This window comes from Pithys albifrons, chromosome 4 (genome assembly GCF_047495875.1).
Source record: "Pithys albifrons albifrons isolate INPA30051 chromosome 4, PitAlb_v1, whole genome shotgun sequence".
NCBI lineage: Eukaryota > Metazoa > Chordata > Aves > Passeriformes > Thamnophilidae > Pithys > Pithys albifrons.
The window spans coordinates 53,048,328-53,069,616 of NC_092461.1; the positions used below are offsets into that span (position 1 = coordinate 53,048,328).

The window sequence follows — 21,289 nt, forward strand, 5'->3', positions numbered from 1 at the left end:
TGAGTGCCAGGATCTAGTAAATGAACTGGAGTTGGACCAAGGGTTGGACTTGATGATCTCAGAGGTCTTTTCCAACCCAATCGATTCTATGATTCTATGCTTCTATGAAATTATTGTTGAAAATTCTAACACAGAAGTTAGAAAAATCAGAGGAGGCACCCACAGTGGGTTTGACAACTCCAGTCACAAAGAGGGACAAGATGGCTTGGGAAGAAAATGTAAGACTGTGCCCAGTGAGCTGTCATGTTTAAAGCAGCTAAACACCCTTAGTGTGAGATTCCTTAGCAAAAAACCAAACCAAACCAAACCAAAAAAGGACAAGAAAAACTTTGTGTCTCATCACTCAAAATCAGGACAGCTTATCTTTCTAAGAAAGTTCTATCATTTGAGCCTTTTATTAAGCTTGCTGCAGAAATGACTGGAGAAAATTGTGGTTTGGTATGAGTGCCAGACAAACTGAGTTATCAGCTTTTCCGTAGGCTCATTCTCCACTCTGTATGCGCGTCACCTAGAAAGATGGGAAAGTTCAGCTGGGTACAGCTTTCACTTCCAAAGTTGCAGAGGTAAACAAATGCAAATATTTCTTTTTTGTGTATCTTTCCTTACAGGGGAGTGTTACACTTGGTTATCAGCTGCCATTTTGCAGGAACCATGGCACGCACTTGCAATACTGATCAGTAAGCTGTTGCGAGAACCAGTGGCTCGCTTTTGCGAGTAAAGAATTATCTGTTGCAGAGGCGGCCCTAGAAGCATCTCCGGGGGAAAAAATTACCTGACAGGGTTTGCGATTTGCTTTATGTTTTTAGGACCATATTTAAATTTCCACTGAAGTGGGCCTGTAATGGTGACGATAGGAGGCTGAAGGGAAATGATCCTTACGGTCCCTTCCAACCCAAAGCATTCAGTGATTCGCTGATGTGAAGGTGTCTAATGGGTTTTCGCTCTGCATGTCTGGAGCAACAATTCTGACACAAGGAAGAACCGCAGTGGTGCAAAGTGAGCAGAGGGTGTGAGCGGCGTATGCCGAAATACTCCACGGCTAATCTTTCAGCTTCCCTCAAAGCACCATCCCTGGAAAATCCTCCGAGGCAGCCGAAGGGTATAGACAGGCGGCAGCCCTCACGCCGCCGCGGGTGCCGCGAGCCCGGGGCAGGGCGGGCGGGTCCGGGAGGCGGGGACGCTGGGGTGGGAGGCGGCAGGACCCGGATAGCACAGGAAGTCGCCCCGCCGAGAGCGCAGGGAGGAGGCAGGCGGCGGAGCGGCGCCGCTCGGCCCGAGGTAGGGCGGTGCGTCCCGGGCAGGGCGAGGGGCCGGGGCTGCGCGGCGGGGGCGCCGCCACTGACCCGCGCGGGGGCCTCGCGCCGGCCGCGCGCGCGGCCGGCCCGCTGCCCGCCGCCCGCCGCGGGGCTGCGCTGCCATTGGCCGGCGCAAAGCGCTCGCCTCCGCGATTGGCCGGAGCGCGCCGCCAATCGGGGAGGCCCCGCCCCCGCAGCGCGGCCGAGACGCCGGGGCGGGAGCGGCGCCGGCGCCGGGGCCGGGGTGGGGGTGGGCGGGAAGAGAAGGAATGGGAAGGGAATCGCCGTCGCGCTGGGCTGTCCCGGGCCGGGGCTCGTGGGGCTGCGTCACCAGCACCAAGCCCCTTGGCTGCCGGGCTGCTTTCCTCTTCCATGCGGGTGGTGCCATGGGGGGGGGGGGTGGAGGGTGTCCCTCACCAGGGTACCACATTGGAGGGAAATAAACCCCTCACCAGGGTCTCCTCGGCGGGCCGTGTTGGAGGCCTAGCCCGGGCCTGCTGGTCTGGCTGAGCTGGCGGATGCCTGCGGTGCTTCCATATGAGAACAGCTCCCGGTTTTCCCTCTAGAGCACGACTCCGTGCCGACGGCCAGTGCCGTGTGGTGGGTGTGAGGCCGCGCCAGCCTGCCTGCCTGTCGGGGTGTCTGGAGCTCCACATTCCGCTGCTCTGTGTGTGCTGACCCCACACGCTCGGGGGGACCAGGACGCGCCGGAGCCGCAGCACGTGTGGTGTGTGGCCGTGCCGGTGTGTTGGCTGTGGGTGTGCAGTAAATCTGATACAGCCCTGAGCTGTTGAGCCGGCTGTGTTTGCCTTCCAGGCGTGATGTGTTCCGGGTACATTGGGCTCCTTTGTGTTTTCTGCAGAGTGCGCTGGTCATGCTTGCGCTCAGAAAATCCTGGACAGAATTACATGAGAATATGTGAGCTGCAAAACTTCAGAATGTGAGGTGTTGGCAGAGGATTCTGCCCCCGTGTTAAACGTGTGGCTCGCAAGCTGCTCCGCCTTCCATCAGCCTAGGACAGAGCATAGTACCAGAAAGCCCCTTTGAAAGACCTCATGGTATAAATGGACTATATATACAGCACACATATTCACACTCAGTATTTCAGTTAATATGTCATAGACGTTTCGAGTTCTTTCCTCTGGAGGACCAGGGTCATTCCTAAAGAGCTAATCAGATTGGAAGAGTAACTGTTACTAAAGATATATTGACTTTTATCAAGCCGTTGCTACTGATCAATGACTTCTGTAGTGGAAAACTGTATAAAATGATGTCTAAAGGATACACAAAATTCTACAAATATGGGGAAAATTGAACCATTTCTTGAGTGCTGTTATTTGGCATGTCATCCTTGGCTGAATCTCTTCACTTTTTGGTACAAAACAGGCTAGGGACAAACTTCATTGTTCAGAAAATAGCTTGTTGGCTCAAGTAAGGAAAGATTTGGCTGATTGTTTTGTTGGCATGATTATCTTTGGTCATGAATTAGTACAATTTACCTTTTAGGGCTTCTTTTCTGTCTTCATGGAAGCTGTGAAAATGTAAGCCTACTTCTGATCAGTACTTTAAGTATGAACATAAAGAAAACCAAGTGTTGACTTGGAATTAAATTAATACAAAGAGTTAACACTTTTTTTTTTAAAGGGAAGTTGCTCTCTTTTTTGGTTATTTTTCCTTCAATATGTGAGTCCTTTTTGTAATTTATTTTGTAATTTGTTCTTCCATAATTTATGTATAGTCTTGATCAGGGATAGATTAGCACAAGTAGATGACCTCAAGAGGTTTTTTTAACATTGACAATCCTGTAATTCTGTGCATTTGATTTATTAAAGTAGCCAAATGGAGATTACAACGTTTTACATTGATTTCTTAGTTTGCTTAAAGTAATATTTTGTATCTGCAAAACCAATATGGAATATACTCACTGTTTCAACACAGATGTAGAAGCTCTTCAGATACCTACATTTTGAGAGATTACTTCAAATCAAATGACTAAAGCAGAGATTCCTGTTAACATTTGTAAAACTTACATATTAGCTCTAAATCTTGTTCAGGTTATATACAAAAAACGTGTATATGTGTCTGTTAAGTCACATAAAAACAGGACTATTCATTCCATTTCAAATGAGCTACTGAGTTTCAGGATTTTCTTACTGCATCACATTGAATGACTATGATTTTTCCATACCTCTTTTCTTAAGAACATACTTTAGCAAATGATAAATGCAAGGAGAAGCATACTTTCTTCATAAAATCAGGAGTAAAGACAGTGATTTTATTACTTTTTTTTGTTTGGTTGGTTTTTCTTTTCATAGACTTGAATGATACAGAGTAAGTTTATATGCCTTGGAAGATTCCACACTCACTTCTGCCAGTCCTGTGACTTCACAGCTCTCATCATTACACTCTGCAGCCTCTTCAGAGGCAGAAGCCAGTTTGTGTACCAGTTTTGTAGCACGTATGGGAAAATCCTCTAGCTCACTGTTGGTCAGAATGGAGACTACTCATGTAAACTAAGCTCTTAACCTGTGGTACTGCCCAATGTATATACTTAATTCAAATATTTCAACCAAATCCCACAGCCCCGTCTAAAGGGCAACTTAAGCTCAGTGTGCTTATGGCAGTAGTTCCAGGAAACATCCAGTTTTAGTAGATGCTGTATAGAAAACAAGACAAGGTTTTTAAATTATTTTTTGTAATGCAATGAAGATATTTTTGATTTTTCTGTTAAATTTGTTTTGTGAGACCATGAATTAATTTTGGTTAAATGATTTTAAATATCTCTCAAAATTAATCAATGCCATCAAGATTAGTTATAGTTAATTGCAGTTAGATTTTTAGAGTTTCTGGGAGATTCTTCTCCGAACTAGGAAGTTGCTTTGTGTTTGTTTTTTCCCTTTGCAATATTTCCATATTAATAAAATTTTTTCATTAGGCAAGATAAGCTGTGAATTAAAGCTGAGGGTAAGAAGTCTTTATATGTTGCTTCAGTGTGCTAATGTTACAAAATGAGGTTGTTAAAAACCCTAAACCAGTTTAATATTTTAAATAGCAAAGCCACTCTATTACTTAAAAACAATAAGTGAATTGTTGTATTTATGTTATGAGGTACAGAGAGAGAGCGCAACATAGATGGTTGTAAGGTGTAGACAAAGAAGGCAATGGTTTCCATTTGTAGTAAAAGTCTCCCTCAATAATCCTCTGACTCTCATACAATGCTACTGTTGTAATGCAGTTACTCCTTGGAAGCAGGACTACGAAAGTCAATGTTTTCTGACACAAACTCTGCTTTAAATTTTTCTGTTCTTGTGGATTTTTTCATTTGCTTGCAGATTTACTTTTCATTGAGGAAAAAATGTGAAGAGATTTATGGAATAAATACTAGCTGTCTTTTTTTAAAATAAAAAATTAAGTGCTTTTCACTGAATAGCTGTCCTCATTTCAGATGAGGTCTGCAATAATTAAATATTAAAGTGATCCATGGTTTAAATTAATCTAAAAACTTTTCAGGAGATTATTAAAAAGATTAACATTTTTAATGTTTTAATACTTCCATAGTTTATTAATCACAGCCATAGTGAAACTGTTTTTAGTTAGCAAGCTGATGATCCTATATATTACGGCAGTATTATGTACAACATATGTATCTTACAGCTCTTTAATAACCAGTTTTATTCTTGAAGTATTTTTTAAAACACAAAATAAGCACTAACAGGTTGTTTTTTTTCCTTTTGAAAAGTAGATAAGAAAAAAAGACATTTCCAGGAAAACTTTGGTGTTTGCTGTTGAGGAAGGAACTCTGTTTCATGTAATGATAAACATAGATAGTCACCAGTAGAGCTACAGAGGAGAAAATTCTTGCCTTTGTTTCCAAGTAGGACTTGAATTAACGCAGCTTTAATATAGCAAAATTATCTGCAACAGTTTGATTCCTGATACATTTCTATTTGTTAGAATGATGTTTGAAGGTCATGGGAAAATGTCAAGGCATCCCAGGTGCTTTTGCATCACTAGCTGCACAAAGATACCCCTGTAGTTCAGTGAGTAAACACTTCAGGTATTCTTAACATGGACAGTGTTAATTCCTTTGTTTCTCATTTCTTTTGCATTTTTTTTAGCCACAAGGTTAAAAATCAGCATTAGTGATCTCTTAAGTTTTATTCTGCCTCTCTAATCATGCGCTGCAGTGATAGAATGCAGCTTTACACAATACAGTTTATTGTGTCCCAGGACATTTTGCAGTTTTAAATATGATTATTCATAGATCAACAAAATATTGTTTATTCATGTGTTGTGATTGTTCTTGTCATCATCCTTCACTCAACGTGTTTTACCATCACAAACAAGGCAGAATTGAGAAGAAACACTGTCATGTAAACCAATGTAAACCCAGTAGTGGTTGTAAGGAAGGATGGGAGATAGAAAAGGAAGGGAAGGGTGCAATAGAAATCCAGGAATAGATACTGAGCTGGTGAAGTGAATAAATGGGGAAAGACTATTCTGATGGCAGAAGCTTATGATGGGAAAAGTCTCAGCAGAAAGGACAAGTGTGAGAGGTTAGTGCTAGGCTAATATTGAGAATGGTATTGGGAAGTTAAAATCCAGAGGGCAAGCTGAAGCACACCATTTTGTATACAAGTTTATTGTCAGCTATTAATGCTGTTATTCCTAGTCTTAAGTAGGACAACAAAATAAAATATGGGGTTTGTGTTATCTGTAGTTAGTTGCCTCTAGACAGAAACCAAATTTATCCTCATGTATTTCTATTGAAATAAATAATGGAACAAAATAATAACCTTTTATGTCATGAACTGTTTTTTATAGTGGGGAAACAGATTGGGTTGGAAATGTAGTAGATTTCAAACTTTCAATTGTTTTCTCTTCGGCTGTGCTGTGTGGTGTAAATGAAGAAAAGGTTAAGTTTACCCATGATAATTCTCTCTCACGTTTACATTATCAATCAGCCCTTGTATCTTTTTGTGCTTTTGTCTGTTGTGTTTTCATTGTAATCTTTACATATGAAGTTCTCAATTCTACAAACTCTTACGCTGAAATTTATTCACAAATGACTCTGACAGATGTGCTCTGGAAGCCTTCGATGTGGTTTAAGGTGCTGCCAGCTGGTTGCTTCTCCCCACCCCTCAGATTGCAGTCTGTAGGGGAAAAAACAGCAATACCTGCAGTGCAGTTCACTTCCCTCACTTGAACTCACATTTCTTTTTGGGTGGTTTGCACTGAGGCAGAGGCTGGGAATAGGATTTGGAGACCTGGGGGCAGATCATACACCTCTTGTCCTTTTACAAGCTGCTCACCCCTGGAAGAGAGGCAATTAAGCACCTGGGTCAGCAACATCTTACAGCCTCTCAGACGCCCAAAGCTTGTTAATGAAACTCCCTGTAGTTTTAAGTTGAACGTGTTTAAAACTTTCTATTAATTACTGTGCTAAGTTTGTTACTGTCCTTAGTGTGGAGAACATTTCCATACTTGGCTTTATAATACCACCATCTCTGCTTAAATTCATATGCTGTTGCTTTGTCTGCTCTTAAAAGTGATCATGCCTACAATCTTACATTAAAAACCACACATCTTTCTTTCACATAATATGTATGCCATTGAAATTGTTCAGTAGGTGGTTTTATTGTTGCTCTCATTGTGTGTGGAGCTGATTATGCTGCCTCCAATTAAGACTGCATCACTTACTTACTGGTAGACCAGTTTTGTATTTCTTACACTCTCGCCAAAAGGAAACAGTTAACCTTAAGCAATGTTCTGTTTGTTTTAATTTTGTGTCTTTGTTGTCAAACTGAAAGTACACTGTTTATATAGCTAACATTTAAATTTGATTAGGTTCCTGATTTACTGTTACTTAATTTAAATATTAGGACTGTTCACAATAAAATGGATAAAGAGCTGGTGAGCTGCCAGGACTTGCAAGTAATGGCTGGAGACCACTGTCAATGGTTGAGAGTGTTGACGACTTTTCTTCAGTATTTGTGTCAGGTGTGATGTGCTTTGAAGTTTTGGTCAATTGTCTGTGTATGAATGTAAAAGCAACAGTGACAAATGGTGGATGGTTCAGTGATTGCTGGATTAATAAAAAAAGGAAGTTTGAAGCGTAGCTGGCATCATGGTAACAGGAGTCTCTTAAAGTGTGGTTTGTCTGCATGTGTCGAGGAACAAGGAATGCTGGATGTGTGTGCAGAATGGAAGATTTTTGTCTTGTAAAGCAGTGACTGAGGGAAGATTTGAGGATTGTGCGGAAGCTCCTGGAGATCCTTGGAAGCCAAAGGGGATTCAAGATCCAGTGTCAGGAAGGGTTGGTGCTGCCTAGTAGAGGTGTGAGAAGATGTAGGAGCATGGTTTAAATTCCTTCAATAAGACCAGTGCCGGAATGTTGCGTCTAGTTTTATTTCTATGAAAAACGTGGCCTGAAAAATTTGGAAAGCATGATGAAGGTCCTGAAAGACATAGACTTAGTTCTGTTTAATAGCACTGCCCTTGGTAGGTGGGCTTGAGAGCAAGTTCAAGTTTCTTATCTTGTTTGTAACCACATTCCTGCTTTACCTCACCCATTGTGGACCTCATCAAGGTCTATTAACTCTCCCTCCTGCCTGGCTGCTTCAGAGGCCCTCCTACATAGGTAGTGTTGAGTTTCCTAGCTAAGGCTATACTGCATCTGTGTCAATTTATCATTTCTGTCCTTTAGAGTGGACATGATTTCTTTGACACGCTATTTAATTTATGAATGAATCTTTCTGTAATTTGGAGTGAAAAGGTTAAAAAGCATTCTTAGATAGCTGCTTACTTTTTTATTCTGAAAGGTAATGGAAGGCCTGAAAGGTATTGGAAAGCCTGGTTTATTCTGGTATCTTTCTGGGTATACAAAGCTAGAGACCAACAGGCTAAATAGGAAGAGGATATTTGGGAAAAATTATTATAGAGACAAAGCCTGTTGAGAAAAGCTTCAAATTATTTTCATTATAAGTAAACTAGTGGGGTTAAATAATGTTAGTAACTTCTATTAGAGTAACAGATCATAATAATTTAGAACAAAAGTTCCCAGCACACTCGCTAATATTCTTTATGGCTTCAGTAAAACACATCTGAAATCATTTACAAAGCAAAGCTTCTGGATGAATTTCTTCTAGTTCTGCATTGGAAGAGTGCCTGTTTATCTTCATGCGTGTTTATACAGACCCGTGGAAATTATGATCTAAATGTGGATACAGTACTAAAACATAGCCTTATATGCAGAGTAGAGAATTCAAAGCACTTGCATTCTGTCTTTTATTGTACACAAGTAATGTATATTATGTAGTCTTGGTTCAGTTCTGAATTGTGACCATAGAAGGACTCTATAGAATATGTACTGTACCTTGAGAAGACCTTCAATGGGAAAGAATGATGTGTGTAGGAAAAAGCTCAGGGCAATGACTCTCTAGCCAAACTTGTTTCTTATTTGGTTTTCAGCCTTCAGACTTAGCACTATCATTGCTGGAAATAGTAAAGAGCTGGAAAGATGTTTCCCCTGTACTCTAGTAGTATATATTTTCATTTACTCACCTTATTAAAATAAATAAATAGATCTGAGTGGAAACAACTGGGATGGCTGTAAAGCTGATTGCATGGGATAAACTGTTTCAAAACCTAAAAGTGGAAGCAACTTAGCTAAAGTCCTTTTCAAAGTGGACCCAGCTCTCCTTAAACTTTTAAGCTAGATTACAGAGCTGTGTAGCTGTTGGTACAGTAGTGGCCAGACTGGGCAATTGTAGCAGGAAGAGAACAGACCTGCAGTTTCTTGTGATGTTGGTGTGTTCTTACCAAAACCAAACTGAACTCATTTTACTGTATGCTCTAAAAGGTTTTTTTTTTGTTGTTGTTGTATATTGCCTACAAGGCTAGATTTCAGGCAGTGCATCACCAGTCTCCTAATACAACTGTATGACTGTGCTGATGCATACATTCTCCTTTGACTCTACCTGAAGGTGTGTGCAAACCCTTAGTGCTTAGAGAGATGCACTCAGGAAATCAGAGCAAATGGAGTGGATTGTCATCTGCCTTTTTATCTCAGGCTAGGGTTCCTGAAGAAATGCTTGCAAGCTATTCATGAAATGATCTTTTTTTAGGAGTCTCATAACTATTCCATTCGTAACTGGTTTGAGGTGTAGGAATCTGTCTAAATAGAGGTATTTTTTAGATCAGGGAAGGCCATCCTTTCACACATTCGAATCCAGGATCTTAAAAAATTGTGCCATCTCCTTAAGACAGAAACCCATCAGAAGTCTTGATTTCTGTGATATTTCTGTAGTAAGTAGAATTTCATGTGTACTGTATGACTCAAACATCCAAAGTAATACTTTTCTTCAATGTGTTTTGTCTCAGTGGATGTCATCCTTTCCTTTGGCCAATGAACCCTGCAGCAAAATCTCTTGCTTGTTACATATGTACACTATTCAGGAGCGGTGGGAATAGATGGGGTTTCAGTCTCCTCCCACCCCGTTCCCATTAATGGGGAAAGCCATGAAAAGAGCCCATTTGCACAACTGGTTGCATCCAGCACTTTCTTCAGGCATTCATGTGACATTTGCTATTTCAACTGATACTTTTCTACTGGTTGATGATTTTTCTATTTGCTGCCTTTATCCCCAACAGCACTCCATGCTTCCCTCTGCCTTAACATGAAGCAAGTAAACAGTTTACTAGATTTTCTGATGGCTATCAAAGCTTATTTTTTCATTTGGTGCATACAGAGTTTTTAGCCTGATTTTGATTTGTGTTCAGGATTCAGATTTTTGATGGATATCAGTGATCTTATATTCCCATTTGCCCAAGTAGAATATAAAGCTCCCAAAGAGATGGTATCATGTATGCTATTACTTTATTCTTTATCTTAAAAATCATTGCCTTTATTGGGATCTCTAGGTAGGTTTCAGGAGAGCCAAGTCTTGAGCAATTTAGATACAATCTGCAGAGAGTGTGCTTGGCCTATTGTTTTGAACTACTTTGAAACTACTGAGCTGATGTATTTTAAACTGTATTAAACTCTTCACCAAATTACGGTGTAATTCTTCAAAATGAATAGAGTAGAACTTGCTTTTGAAAATACTGCTGCTAACATCTATGGGTCTGTACACCAAGCCTGACTGTTAAGCTCATTATTAAGTGCTGTAGGGCAGAACTTTACATTTTACCTGTTGACACTAAGTTAGCAGCTGGTTTGTCAACTGGTTTTTGCCTCAATTAAAGAAAAAAAAGTGCAATAAAAGATGTATTGTGTTAAGGCCAATGAAATGCATGTCAGCTTTATCTTCTGAACTTCATGAGGAAGATCTTCATCTGGACTCAATTCTGTGCCATGTGCTCTAGGAAGACGATGCTTGAGCAGGGAGGTTCAACAAGATGATCCACTGTTGCCCCTTCCAACCTGACTGATTCTGTAACAGGTGACTCTATGTTTAATCAGTTAATGGAGAAAAACATACATGCCAGAACCACCAAATTAAAACTCTTTAAACTTAATGTTTCTTTTGCGTGCTGATGAGAGTAGATTTTTTTTTTTTTGAGCTGAGTTGCTTTCCTGAATGCCTAATAAAGCATGTGAAGAGGGAGTAAAACTATTTTGCTTCATTCACAGATCAGTCTATTTAATACTTACTGAACTGCAGTAGTTTCAGAGCAAGGAAAAGCACATTCATTCAGAACACTGGATAGAAAGATTACCTTTTAAGTCCTTTTGAACACTAGGTTTAGTAATGGAACTAATAACTCAGTTTTGCTGAAGTGTTACGATTAGGTCTGCGTGGACTGAAGTATTATTTGCTGCTGACATTTGCAGCATACTTTCAACTTTTGCAAACTTGCTCAGGATATGAAGTGAAGCAATCATTAGGCTCTAACATGTTGATCAGTTTTACGAATTACTATGTCTTGAAGTCCTGTGATGGGACATTGTATTTTATTACAGAGAAGTATGTCACAGAAGGTCTCATTTGTCTGCCTCCCAGCTTTGCTGCCTGTATGGCTTATTTGTGACTGTTTTCTAGTTGTCAGTTATTAGGTTGATTTTATTTGCTGAGAGCTGGATTTCTGCTTGAATGATAGACAGATTAGATGAAAATGGAATCAGATGGAGTATCAATATTAAAATTAATGTGGAAAAATTAAGGTGAATCTTAGCCTAACATACTTTAAAAAGCATCTTTTTAAAAACAGTGTGAGAGGAAAGGAAAAATTCTATCAGTTTCAAACTGTCTTGTTTTGATATATTACTTCAAAAAACTATTTCAGTTTTTAAATAATTGTCCTAGTTCAGCTGGAGGGACCAGCTAACCCTGTGTGGTGGTGATCAAACCTGTGTATTCCACCCCCTCTATTCATTCCCCAAGGACAATGGGCCATTAGCAGCAGCTGCCCAGGGAGCCATTATCACTTCACACCCAGCCTGAGGGGGGCGGAGCTGCTAATGGGCCATCAACAGCTCAACAACCCCTGGCTCCCAGAGTTAATCACCCATTGTGTGAGTCCCCGCCCAGGGGGAGGGACTGAGTGCTCCCTGAGGGTACATAAGTGGTGGGTAAGAAGACCTCAGGACCTTCTCGTCGGATCCAGAGCAGCAGCAGGACCTCGACAGCAGGAGATCACCGCTCTCGCCCAGACCACAGCCCTCGCCTGCACCAACAGGTTTTTCTTTTCCTTTTGCTCTGGACTTGGGGGAGCCACAGGGGTCTCAGCACAAGGGCAAACAAACCCCCTTGGGTTTGTGCCCCAGGACACTGGGTTATACTGCTGGGGTATTGTGAGTTGAAAGCAATTTCCCTTGTGTATCAGTGTTGTTATTGTAATATTATTATTAAATTTTAGGTCTGACTTATAATCTCTCTCGTGGTGAGTTCATTTCCCCTGCTGGTTCACCTTCAAACCAGCACATCTTTTGGCGCCCAACGTGGGGCACGAGAGAGAAGTCAGAACTACAATTTCATTTTGTGTATTTGGGTACAGAAACTCCCTGACTACCATGTTGCTTGATGTATTCATGTGGATGGTGTATCTGGGCCTGTTCATATTTCGACACATGGGGAACCATGTGCCTGTTTTGATGCTCTCTTTAATACCAGGGAGAAGGATCAAAATTGCTTTATTAATATACTATGTTTATGTTGTCATAACATCAGAAGCAATGAATTTCATTGTGAATGTATATTCAGTCTGGTCTGCCTGTCCTGGTTTGGGTTGTTACCTCTGGGGTCTCATTAAAAATAGCACCCAGACTGTGGGGAAAACAGGCGGAGATGGTTACTTCCACCTTTTCACCTCTGCTACAACAATCATTGAAAATATTGAGCTTCCTTTTGATGTTAGGGACAGCATAATCCTGCTGTTAGTGTTGCTTTGTCTCCTCTGTACTGTATACACCATGTTTAGGGTCAGAACTGGGCTCTCTAAGGAGACTTGCTGGAGGCCTGCCCTGGGAGTGGATGATGTTGAGTGGCACGGGAAGTGGGAAGATATGGGCCAGTATTTGGAGACCTTCTCTCCTCAAATGATCTGGAAATTCACCCCGGAACAACTGCAGGACCCTGCCAAAATGCTAAGCTATGTGAAAGGAAGATGCTCTGGTAGTCCCAGAGATGTGCAGCTCACAGCAACCTGCTGGGCCCTGGCCACTGCCTACCGCACACTGCTTGGTGTGGTACAGCATCATCAGGAGGAGGAGAAAAGGAGCAAATCCACAGGCGCCATGTCCACCCAGACCATGACTGAGCCAGAGAGGAAGAGAGATACATCAACTAGCGCCATGTCCACCCAGACCATGACTGAGCCAGAGAGGAAGAGAGATACATCAACTAGCGCCATGTCCACCCAGACCATGACTGAGCCAGAGAGGAAGAGAGATACATCAACTAGCGCCATGTCCACCCAGACCATGACTGAGCCAGAGAGGAAGAGAGATACATCAACTAGCGCCATGTCCACCCAGACCATGACTGAGCCAGAGAGGAAGAGAGATACATCAACTAGCGCCATGTCCACCCAGACCATGACTGAGCCAGAAGGACAACAGAAACCGATAGCAGTTGCCCCTGTCCAGAAAAGAAAATCAAAGACCAAATCAGTTCGTATAGTGCATGACGAGGAAGAGTCAGGACCTTCATCTCAAGCAGAAGAAATGGAGCCAGAAATAATCACCCGGTCCCTATCCCTGGGAGAGCTGCGTGAGCTCCGGAGAGAGTTCACACGACAGGCAAATGAGTCCATCTTGACCTGGCTACTTCGAATCTGGGATGCTGCAGCCAATGATACAATTCTAGATGGGAGTGAGGCAAGGCAGCTGGGATCCCTGTCTCGAGATGTTGTCATTGATCAGGGCATTGGAAAGAGACAGGAAACTCTCAGCCTCTGGCGGCGACTGTTGTCAAGCGTGAGGGAGAGATATCTTTGTAAGGAGGACCTCCACGTACAGCAAGGACAGTGGAACACGATGGAACAAGGTATCCGGTGCTTAAGGGAATTAGCCGTACTGGAGATAATCTTTTCAGAGGATGAGAGATTCCCTAAAAGTCCAGATGGTGTCCAGTGCACATCCCAGATGTGGTTAAAATTTGCACGACTTGGGCCAGAAATGTATTCTCGCTACCTTGCAACATTGCAGTGGAGAGAGGGAGAAGACAAGGTGGGCGCACTGGTCAGCAAACTCAGGATTTATGAAGACACTGTCACTGCTCCATTACGAGCCCATGTCTCAGCTGTGGAAACAAAACTGGCTGAACTGGAAGAGAAGATTAAGGAAGGACTCTTCCATATCTCTCCAGAACAAACAAGAGTCTCCGCCATCAGAAGCAGGCGTCTTCCAGCTAAGGAGAAAGGGTACACTCCACGCGGCAATCTGTGGTTTTACCTCCATGAGCATGGAGAAGATATGAGGAAGTGGGATGGGAAACCCACCTCTTCCTTAGCAGCTCGGGTACGTGAATTGCAAAGAGGCACAACTGACACAGGGAATTCTTCAAGGTTGAAGGCTGCTCCGGTCTCTCGTGGGCAAGGCTCCAGACAGTATAGGAATGATGATGTTATGCCCGATCCTCTTGAAGGAACCTCCCGGTCATATTCACAGGGAGAGCGCAGTGAATACCATGACCAGAACTAGGGGGGCCCTGCCTCTAGCCAGGTAGAGGAGAGGGACAATCGGGTTTATTGGACTGTGTGGATTCGGTGGCCTGGCTCATCAGACCCACAGAAATACAAAGCTTTAGTGGACACTGGCGCACAATGCACGTTGATGCCATCAGGATACGTCGGGGCAGAATCCATCTCTATTTCTGGGGTAACAGGGGGATCCCAACAGCTGACTGTACTGGAAGCTGAAGTCAGCTTGACTGGCAAGGAATGGCATAGACACCCCATTGTGACTGGTCCAGAAGCCCCATGTATCCTTGGCATAGACTACCTGAGGAATGGATATTTCAAAGACCCAAAGGGACTGCGTTGGGCCTTTGGCATAGCTGCTGTGGAGACAGAGGAAATCAGACAGCTGAGCACCTTGCCTGGCCTCTCAGAGGACCCTTCTGCTGTAGGACTGCTGAAAGTTGAAGAACAATTGGTACCGCTGGCCACAGTCACAGTGCACCGTCGGCAATACCGCACTGACCGAGACTCTGTGACCCCCATACACAAGATGATTCGTGAGCTGGAGAGCCAAGGGGTGGTCAGCAAGACTCACTCACCCTTTAATAGCCCCATATGGCCAGTACGAAAGTCCAGTGGAGAGTGGAGGCTGACGGTGGATTACCGTGGTCTCAATGAGGTCACACCCCCCCTGAGTGCCGCTGTGCCGGACATGCTGGAGCTTCAGTATGAGCTGGAGTCCAAGGCAGCCAAGTGGTATGCCACCATCGACATTGCCAATGCCTTTTTCTCCATTCCGTTGGCAGCAGAGTGCAGGCCGCAGTTCGCTTTCACCTGGAAGGGGGTGCAGTACACCTGGAATCGACTGCCCCAGGGGTGGAAACACAGTCCCACCATTTGCCATGGACTGATCCAGACTGCATTGGAAAAGGGTGAGGCTCCAGAACATCTACAGTACATCGATGACATCATTGTATGGGGGAACACAGCAGGGGAGGTTTATGAGAAAGGAAAGAAGATAATCCAGATTCTCCTAAGAGCTGGTTTTGCCATTAAACGAAGTAAGGTCAAGGGACCTGCTCAGGAAATTCAGTTCCTAGGAGTGAAGTGGCAAGACGGGCGTCGTCAGATTCCAACAGAGGTGATCAACAAAATAGCAGCTATGTCCCCACCGACCAGCAAGAAGGAAACTCAGGCTTTCCTAGGCGCCGTGGGCTTTTGGAGGATGCATATCCCTGAGTACAGTCAGATTGTAAGCCCTCTCTACCTTGTGACACGGAAGAAAAATGATTTCCAGTGGGGCCCTGAACAACAACAAGCCTTTGAGCAGATTAAACAGGAGATTACCCATGCAGTAGCCCTTGGGCCAGTCAGGACAGGACAGGATGTGAAGAATGTGCTCTACACTGCAGCCGGGGAGAATGGCCCATCCTGGAGCCTCTGGCAGAAAGTACCTGGGGAGACTCGAGGACGACCGCTGGGATTCTGGAGCCGGGGATACAAAGGATCTGAGGCCAGCTACACCCCAACTGAGAAAGAGATCCTGGCAGCTTATGAAGGAGTTCGAGCTGCCTCAGAAGTGATTGGCACTGAGGCACAGCTCATCCTGGCACCCCGACTACCAGTGTTGGGCTGGATGTTCAAAGGAAAAGCTCCTTCTACCCATCACGCCACTGATGCCACATGGAGTAAGTGGATCGCTCTGATCACGCAGCGAACCCGGATAGGGAATCCTAATCGCCCTGGGATTTTGGAAATCATCACCAACTGGCCGGAAGGTGAGAGTTTCAGATTGTCCTCTGAAGAAGAAGAGGAGCAGGTGACACGAGCTGAGGAGGCCCCACCATATAACCAGCTACCAGAAGAGGAGAAGCGATATGCTCTCTTCACAGATGGCTCCTGCCGCATTGTAGGGACAAGCCGGAAATGGAAAGCAGCTGTATGGAGTCCTACACGTCGAGTTGCAGAAGCGACTGAAGGACAAGGTGGATCAAGTCAGGTCGCAGAGCTGAAAGCTGTTCAGCTGGCTTTGGATATCGCCGAACGAGAGAAGTGGCCAAGACTCTACCTTTACACTGACTCGTGGATGGTGGCCAATGCTCTGTGGGGATGGCTGGAGCGCTGGAGAAAGGCCGGCTGGCAGCGCAAAGGGAAACCCATCTGGGCGGCGGAGATGTGGCAGGACATCGCTGCCCGGGTAGAGAAGCTGAGTGTGAAGGTCCGTCACGTAGATGCTCATGTACCCAAGAGCCGGGCTAATGAGGAGCATCGTAACAACGAGCAGGTGGATCGAGCTGCCAGGATTGAAGTCTCTCAGGTAGATCTGGATTGGCAGCATAAAGGTGAATTGTTTCTAGCCCGATGGGCCCATGATGCTTCTGGTCATCAAGGCAGAGATGCAACATACAGATGGGCTCGTGACCGAGGGGTGGATCTAACCATGGACAGTGTCTCACAGGTTATCCATGACTGTGACACATGTGCTGCCATCAAGCAGGCCAAGCGGGTGAAGCCTCTATGGTATGGTGGACGGTGGTCGAAATACAGGTATGGGGAAGCCTGGCAAGTTGACTACATCACACTTCCCCAAACACGCCAAGGCAAGCGCTACGTGCTGACCATGGTAGAGGCAACCACTGGATGGCTGGAGACATACCCCGTATCTCACGCCACTGCCCGGAATACCATCCTGGGCCTTGAGAAACAAGTCCTGTGGAGACACGGCACACCAGAAAGAATAGAGTCTGACAACGGCACCCACTTCAAGAACAGCCTCATAGACACCTGGGCCAGAGAGCACGGCATTGAGTGGGTGTATCATATCCCCTACCATGCTCCAGCTGCCGGGAAAGTTGAGCGATGTAATGGACTGCTGAAAACAACCTTGAAGGCGTTGGGTGGGGGAACTTTCAAACACTGGGAGCTGCATTTGGCAAAGGCCACCTGGTTGGTCAACACCCGGGGCTCCATCAATCGAGCTGGCCCTGCCCAATCAGAACTCTTGAATACTGTAGATGGAGATAAAGTCCCTGTGGTCCATATGAGAGGTATGTTAGGAAAGACTGTTTGGGTTAGTCCCACCTCAAACAAAGGCAAACCCATCCGAGGGATTGTCTTTGCTCAAGGACCTGGTTGCACTTGGTGGGTAATGCAAAAAGATGGAGAAACACGTTGTGTACCACAAGGGGACCTAATTTTGAGCGAGAAGAGTTTGTAATGTTTCATTGTATACATGTGTATATATATGTATAGGTAAAAAGGGGGTTAATTTGGGAATGACTAGATGGAGTGGAATAAGGGGTGGATAATGTCCTAGTTCAGCTGGAGGGACCAGCTAACCCTGTGTGGTGGTGATCAAACCTGTGTATTCCACCCCCTCTATTCATTCCCCAAGGACAATGGGCCATTAGCAGCAGCTGCCCAGGGAGCCATTATCACTTCACACCCAGCCTGAGGGGGGCGGAGCTGCTAATGGGCCATCAACAGCTCAACAACCCCTGGCTCCCAGAGTTAATCACCCATTGTGTGAGTCCCCGCCCAGGGGGAGGGACTGAGTGCTCCCTGAGGGTACATAAGTGGTGGGTAAGAAGACCTCAGGACCTTCTCGTCGGATCCAGAGCAGCAGCAGGACCTCGACAGCAGGAGATCACCGCTCTCGCCCAGACCACAGCCCTCGCCTGCACCAACAGGTTTTTCTTTTCCTTTTGCTCTGGACTTGGGGGAGCCACAGGGGTCTCAGCACAAGGGCAAACAAACCCCCTTGGGTTTGTGCCCCAGGACACTGGGTTATACTGCTGGGGTATTGTGAGTTGAAAGCAATTTCCCTTGTGTATCAGTGTTGTTATTGTAATATTATTATTAAATTTTAGGTCTGACTTATAATCTCTCTCGTGGTGAGTTCATTTCCCCTGCTGGTTCACCTTCAAACCAGCACAATAATTAACTCAGAAATCTTGTGGTTTTAAATAGTATAAGATAATGCAAGTGAAAAGAAAGGCACAATAGAAACAAAAGGCATGATCAATATGAATTTACTTTCTATTGTCATTTGGGTGTGTGTGTGTGAATAACTTAAGAAGTTACAAGATTTATTCTCAGTGAAGGTCATTATCCCATTTGGCAATATTGAAAACTTTGTGAAACAGACTGTCCTCTGGATGGTTATAAACTGTAGTTTAAGATGGATATGCTAAAGGGAAGGATAATTATTCCTTAAGTATTTTTTTCTCACTTATGGAAGAAATCAGAATTTCATTTCAATAAAAAATGAGCTCAAGCTTCAAATGAGAAATTACCAAGTGTATATAATTAAAGCACTTGGGTTTATAGCAAGCTATGTCTTGTGGCAGTCCTAGGAAAGAAGTAACATCCAGGAAAAATTGACTTTTTGTCAGTTCTCAAAACTAAAAAGAGAGGAGAATAGAAGAGTTATTTTCCCATTTAAAGGAAGGGAAAGAAGTCAGTCTTCCCTTGCTGTAACACCTAGCAGTGCAAAACAAAGTTTCTGAGGTTTTGGAATAAGACTTCAGTAAAACCACATTGGATTCTATTAAATTCAAGAATGGCAACTTCACAACATATTAGAAGTGAAGTGCTTAGGCAGACTTAGTTGATTTTGAAATGTAAGGTCTATAACCTCTAGCTTTATACCTGTTATTTAAATTATTCCCTCCTTGGTGAAAGGAAATCTGTGCTGAAGGGATGTATGGTGAGGATCTAAGAGGGAGTAAAACTACCTGCATTTAACTGAACTGCAAAGTGTTCACAGTTGATACTTCAGTTACTGAGATGGAGCAAATAATTGTTCCTCATCTTGCTCTTGACTCTATGAACTTTTAACTCTGGAGGCAGACAGCATGTGCTTCCTTTTTGTCTTGTGCAGTTGTGGTGATGGTGATGTCCTCTGTTCTTCTCATACTACAGAGCTGGCTGTACAGCATCTGTGGTCCCTCCCATGAAATCTCTGTTCATCCTTGGTTGATGTGCCCTGGGCACTGGGATAGTCTGGATGTCCATTCTCTTTCTACCCTTTTTAGCCCTAATTTCTACCACAGTCCCATGTCTGTCCCCTGCACACCTCCCCCCAAACCCCTTCCAAAAATGTTAAGACAGATTTTTTGAAGAATGTTATTCTGAAATACTGCATATGGTGTCATTTATTGTGTAATTTTCCCTTTAGCACAGATTGCTCTGGGAAGTACTGCATTTTGAACTGTCTGGCAAGGCAGAATTGAACCACATGTATGCTTTTTTCCTTCATGAACTTCTTTAAGGATATTTTCCTGAGACATCCATGCCATCATAGATTCATAAAAATGAAAAAAAAAAGTTCCTCCTTGAACATTTGGAATTTTAAATTTCTTCAGATGAAAAATCTGTCTTCTTATTAAAGTGATTATATGTTTCACAGATGGTATAGCTCTACTCATATCTGAAGTGAGCAGGGAGTTTTGCTCTGAGGACAAATAAGATCCAAATAATGAGAAGTAAACATAAAGTACATAGAATCGTTAAAAATAGGACTATTCTTCTGCAAAATGTCATACTTTTATATTAAAAGTATAACAGCAATTACTAAATAGGTGTCTTTTGTATAAGTAATGTTGTTTTTAAGTGAGTTTTGGCCTACTATATTTTGATTTTCTTCCTGTAGAAGCTGTGACAAATTCTACTGTGAATGGAGGGAATTTTTTGACATTTTTAACAGCCTATTTTTACTTAAGAAAGTGATTTTACATAAATACGATATCTTTTTTAAAAATCTTGGTCAGGTTTTTCAACCCTTGAAACTTTTGGTTTTTTTCCTGGCTGTGAGTGCATTTAATGATAATCCTTCAACTCTTTGGATGTTTAAAAACATTTTACATTTAGCAAAAGTATGTAGATTTTTGCTAAAGGAGTAAATGCAAATATTTGGGCCTAAATAATCCCACTAAATTTTAGGCATCCTGAGGAGGTTTAGGAGCATAAAAAGAAGGCAAGATGGCTGGAGGTGATATGCATTCCTTACCATTACATCTCTTTCTTCAGCCATTGTAACGGGAGCAGAGGTGACCTCCTATATAACTTGTGTGCCTCACGTTCCTGAAATTTAGTGGAACTAATCTGTGCTGTTGATGAAATTTATTTTTCGTAATATATTGCCTTAGGATTTTGAAACGTTCAGAATACACTGAAAATACATATGAACTATTACCTGTGTAGTACTTTTGTTAAATAAGTGCAGAGCTAATTTCATGGGTTTTGTAGGTACTATATAGCTAACAAACAACAGAGCAGCTCCTTTCCCTAGAGTGCAGTGCAAAGGGCACTAAGTGGAAATAACAGTATGTGTTTTGTTCCTAATACTTACATGAATCTATGAAACAGCCTGATACATGTCAGAATAGATGTTATATTTCCTTTATGGTCTGAATCTTGTGTTGCAATATAGTGTTTATTGTCCTTGTGTAGAAAGTTAAGATTGTTTTAATATCTCTTCTAACTGGAGTTAAGTATCCTGGTTTTTTGATTAATTTTCTCACATTTAATTGAGTTTATATCACCTCTTGAATTAAGAAAAGAAATGTTAAATTCCTTTTATTAAAAGAAAAATACATAAATCCTCAAATAAAGCAGGGGTAGATTTTGCAAAAAGCACCATAGGCAGGGTACTCTTTCCTTTGAAATAATATTCTCATCCTTTGAGAGAGTTTCCAGAGGAATGGTGAAGGCTACTATGAGACTGACCAATAGAATAGGAATGGATCTTGTTATTCAATTTGTTTGTTTGTATAAGGTTTTTTTAAGTAGCGGTTTTTTAATTCTTTCTCTTGGCTAAAGTATATTTGAAGAATTCATCTGCATTATTCTTGCAGTTTTGGCTGCAGACT

At 43.1% G+C, this 21,289-nt stretch overlaps 1 protein-coding gene across 6 annotated transcripts in view; it reads left to right on the plus strand.

The window, feature by feature from the left end:
* Nucleotides 1-1,201: 1,201 nt before the first annotated feature.
* TRIQK (triple QxxK/R motif containing) overlaps nt 1,202-21,289 on the plus strand; it is a 124,057-nt gene continuing 103,969 nt past the window's right edge. For 4 of the 6 annotated variants that reach the window (XR_011697723.1, XM_071554191.1, XM_071554190.1 and 1 more), the window contains exon 1: nt 1,206-1,278. The gene's annotated coding sequence lies outside the window, so the exon portion shown is untranslated. Of the gene's footprint in view, nt 1,287-21,289 lie in introns of all 6 variants that reach the window. The other 2 variants (XM_071554192.1, XM_071554188.1) reach the window with 2 other exon arrangements.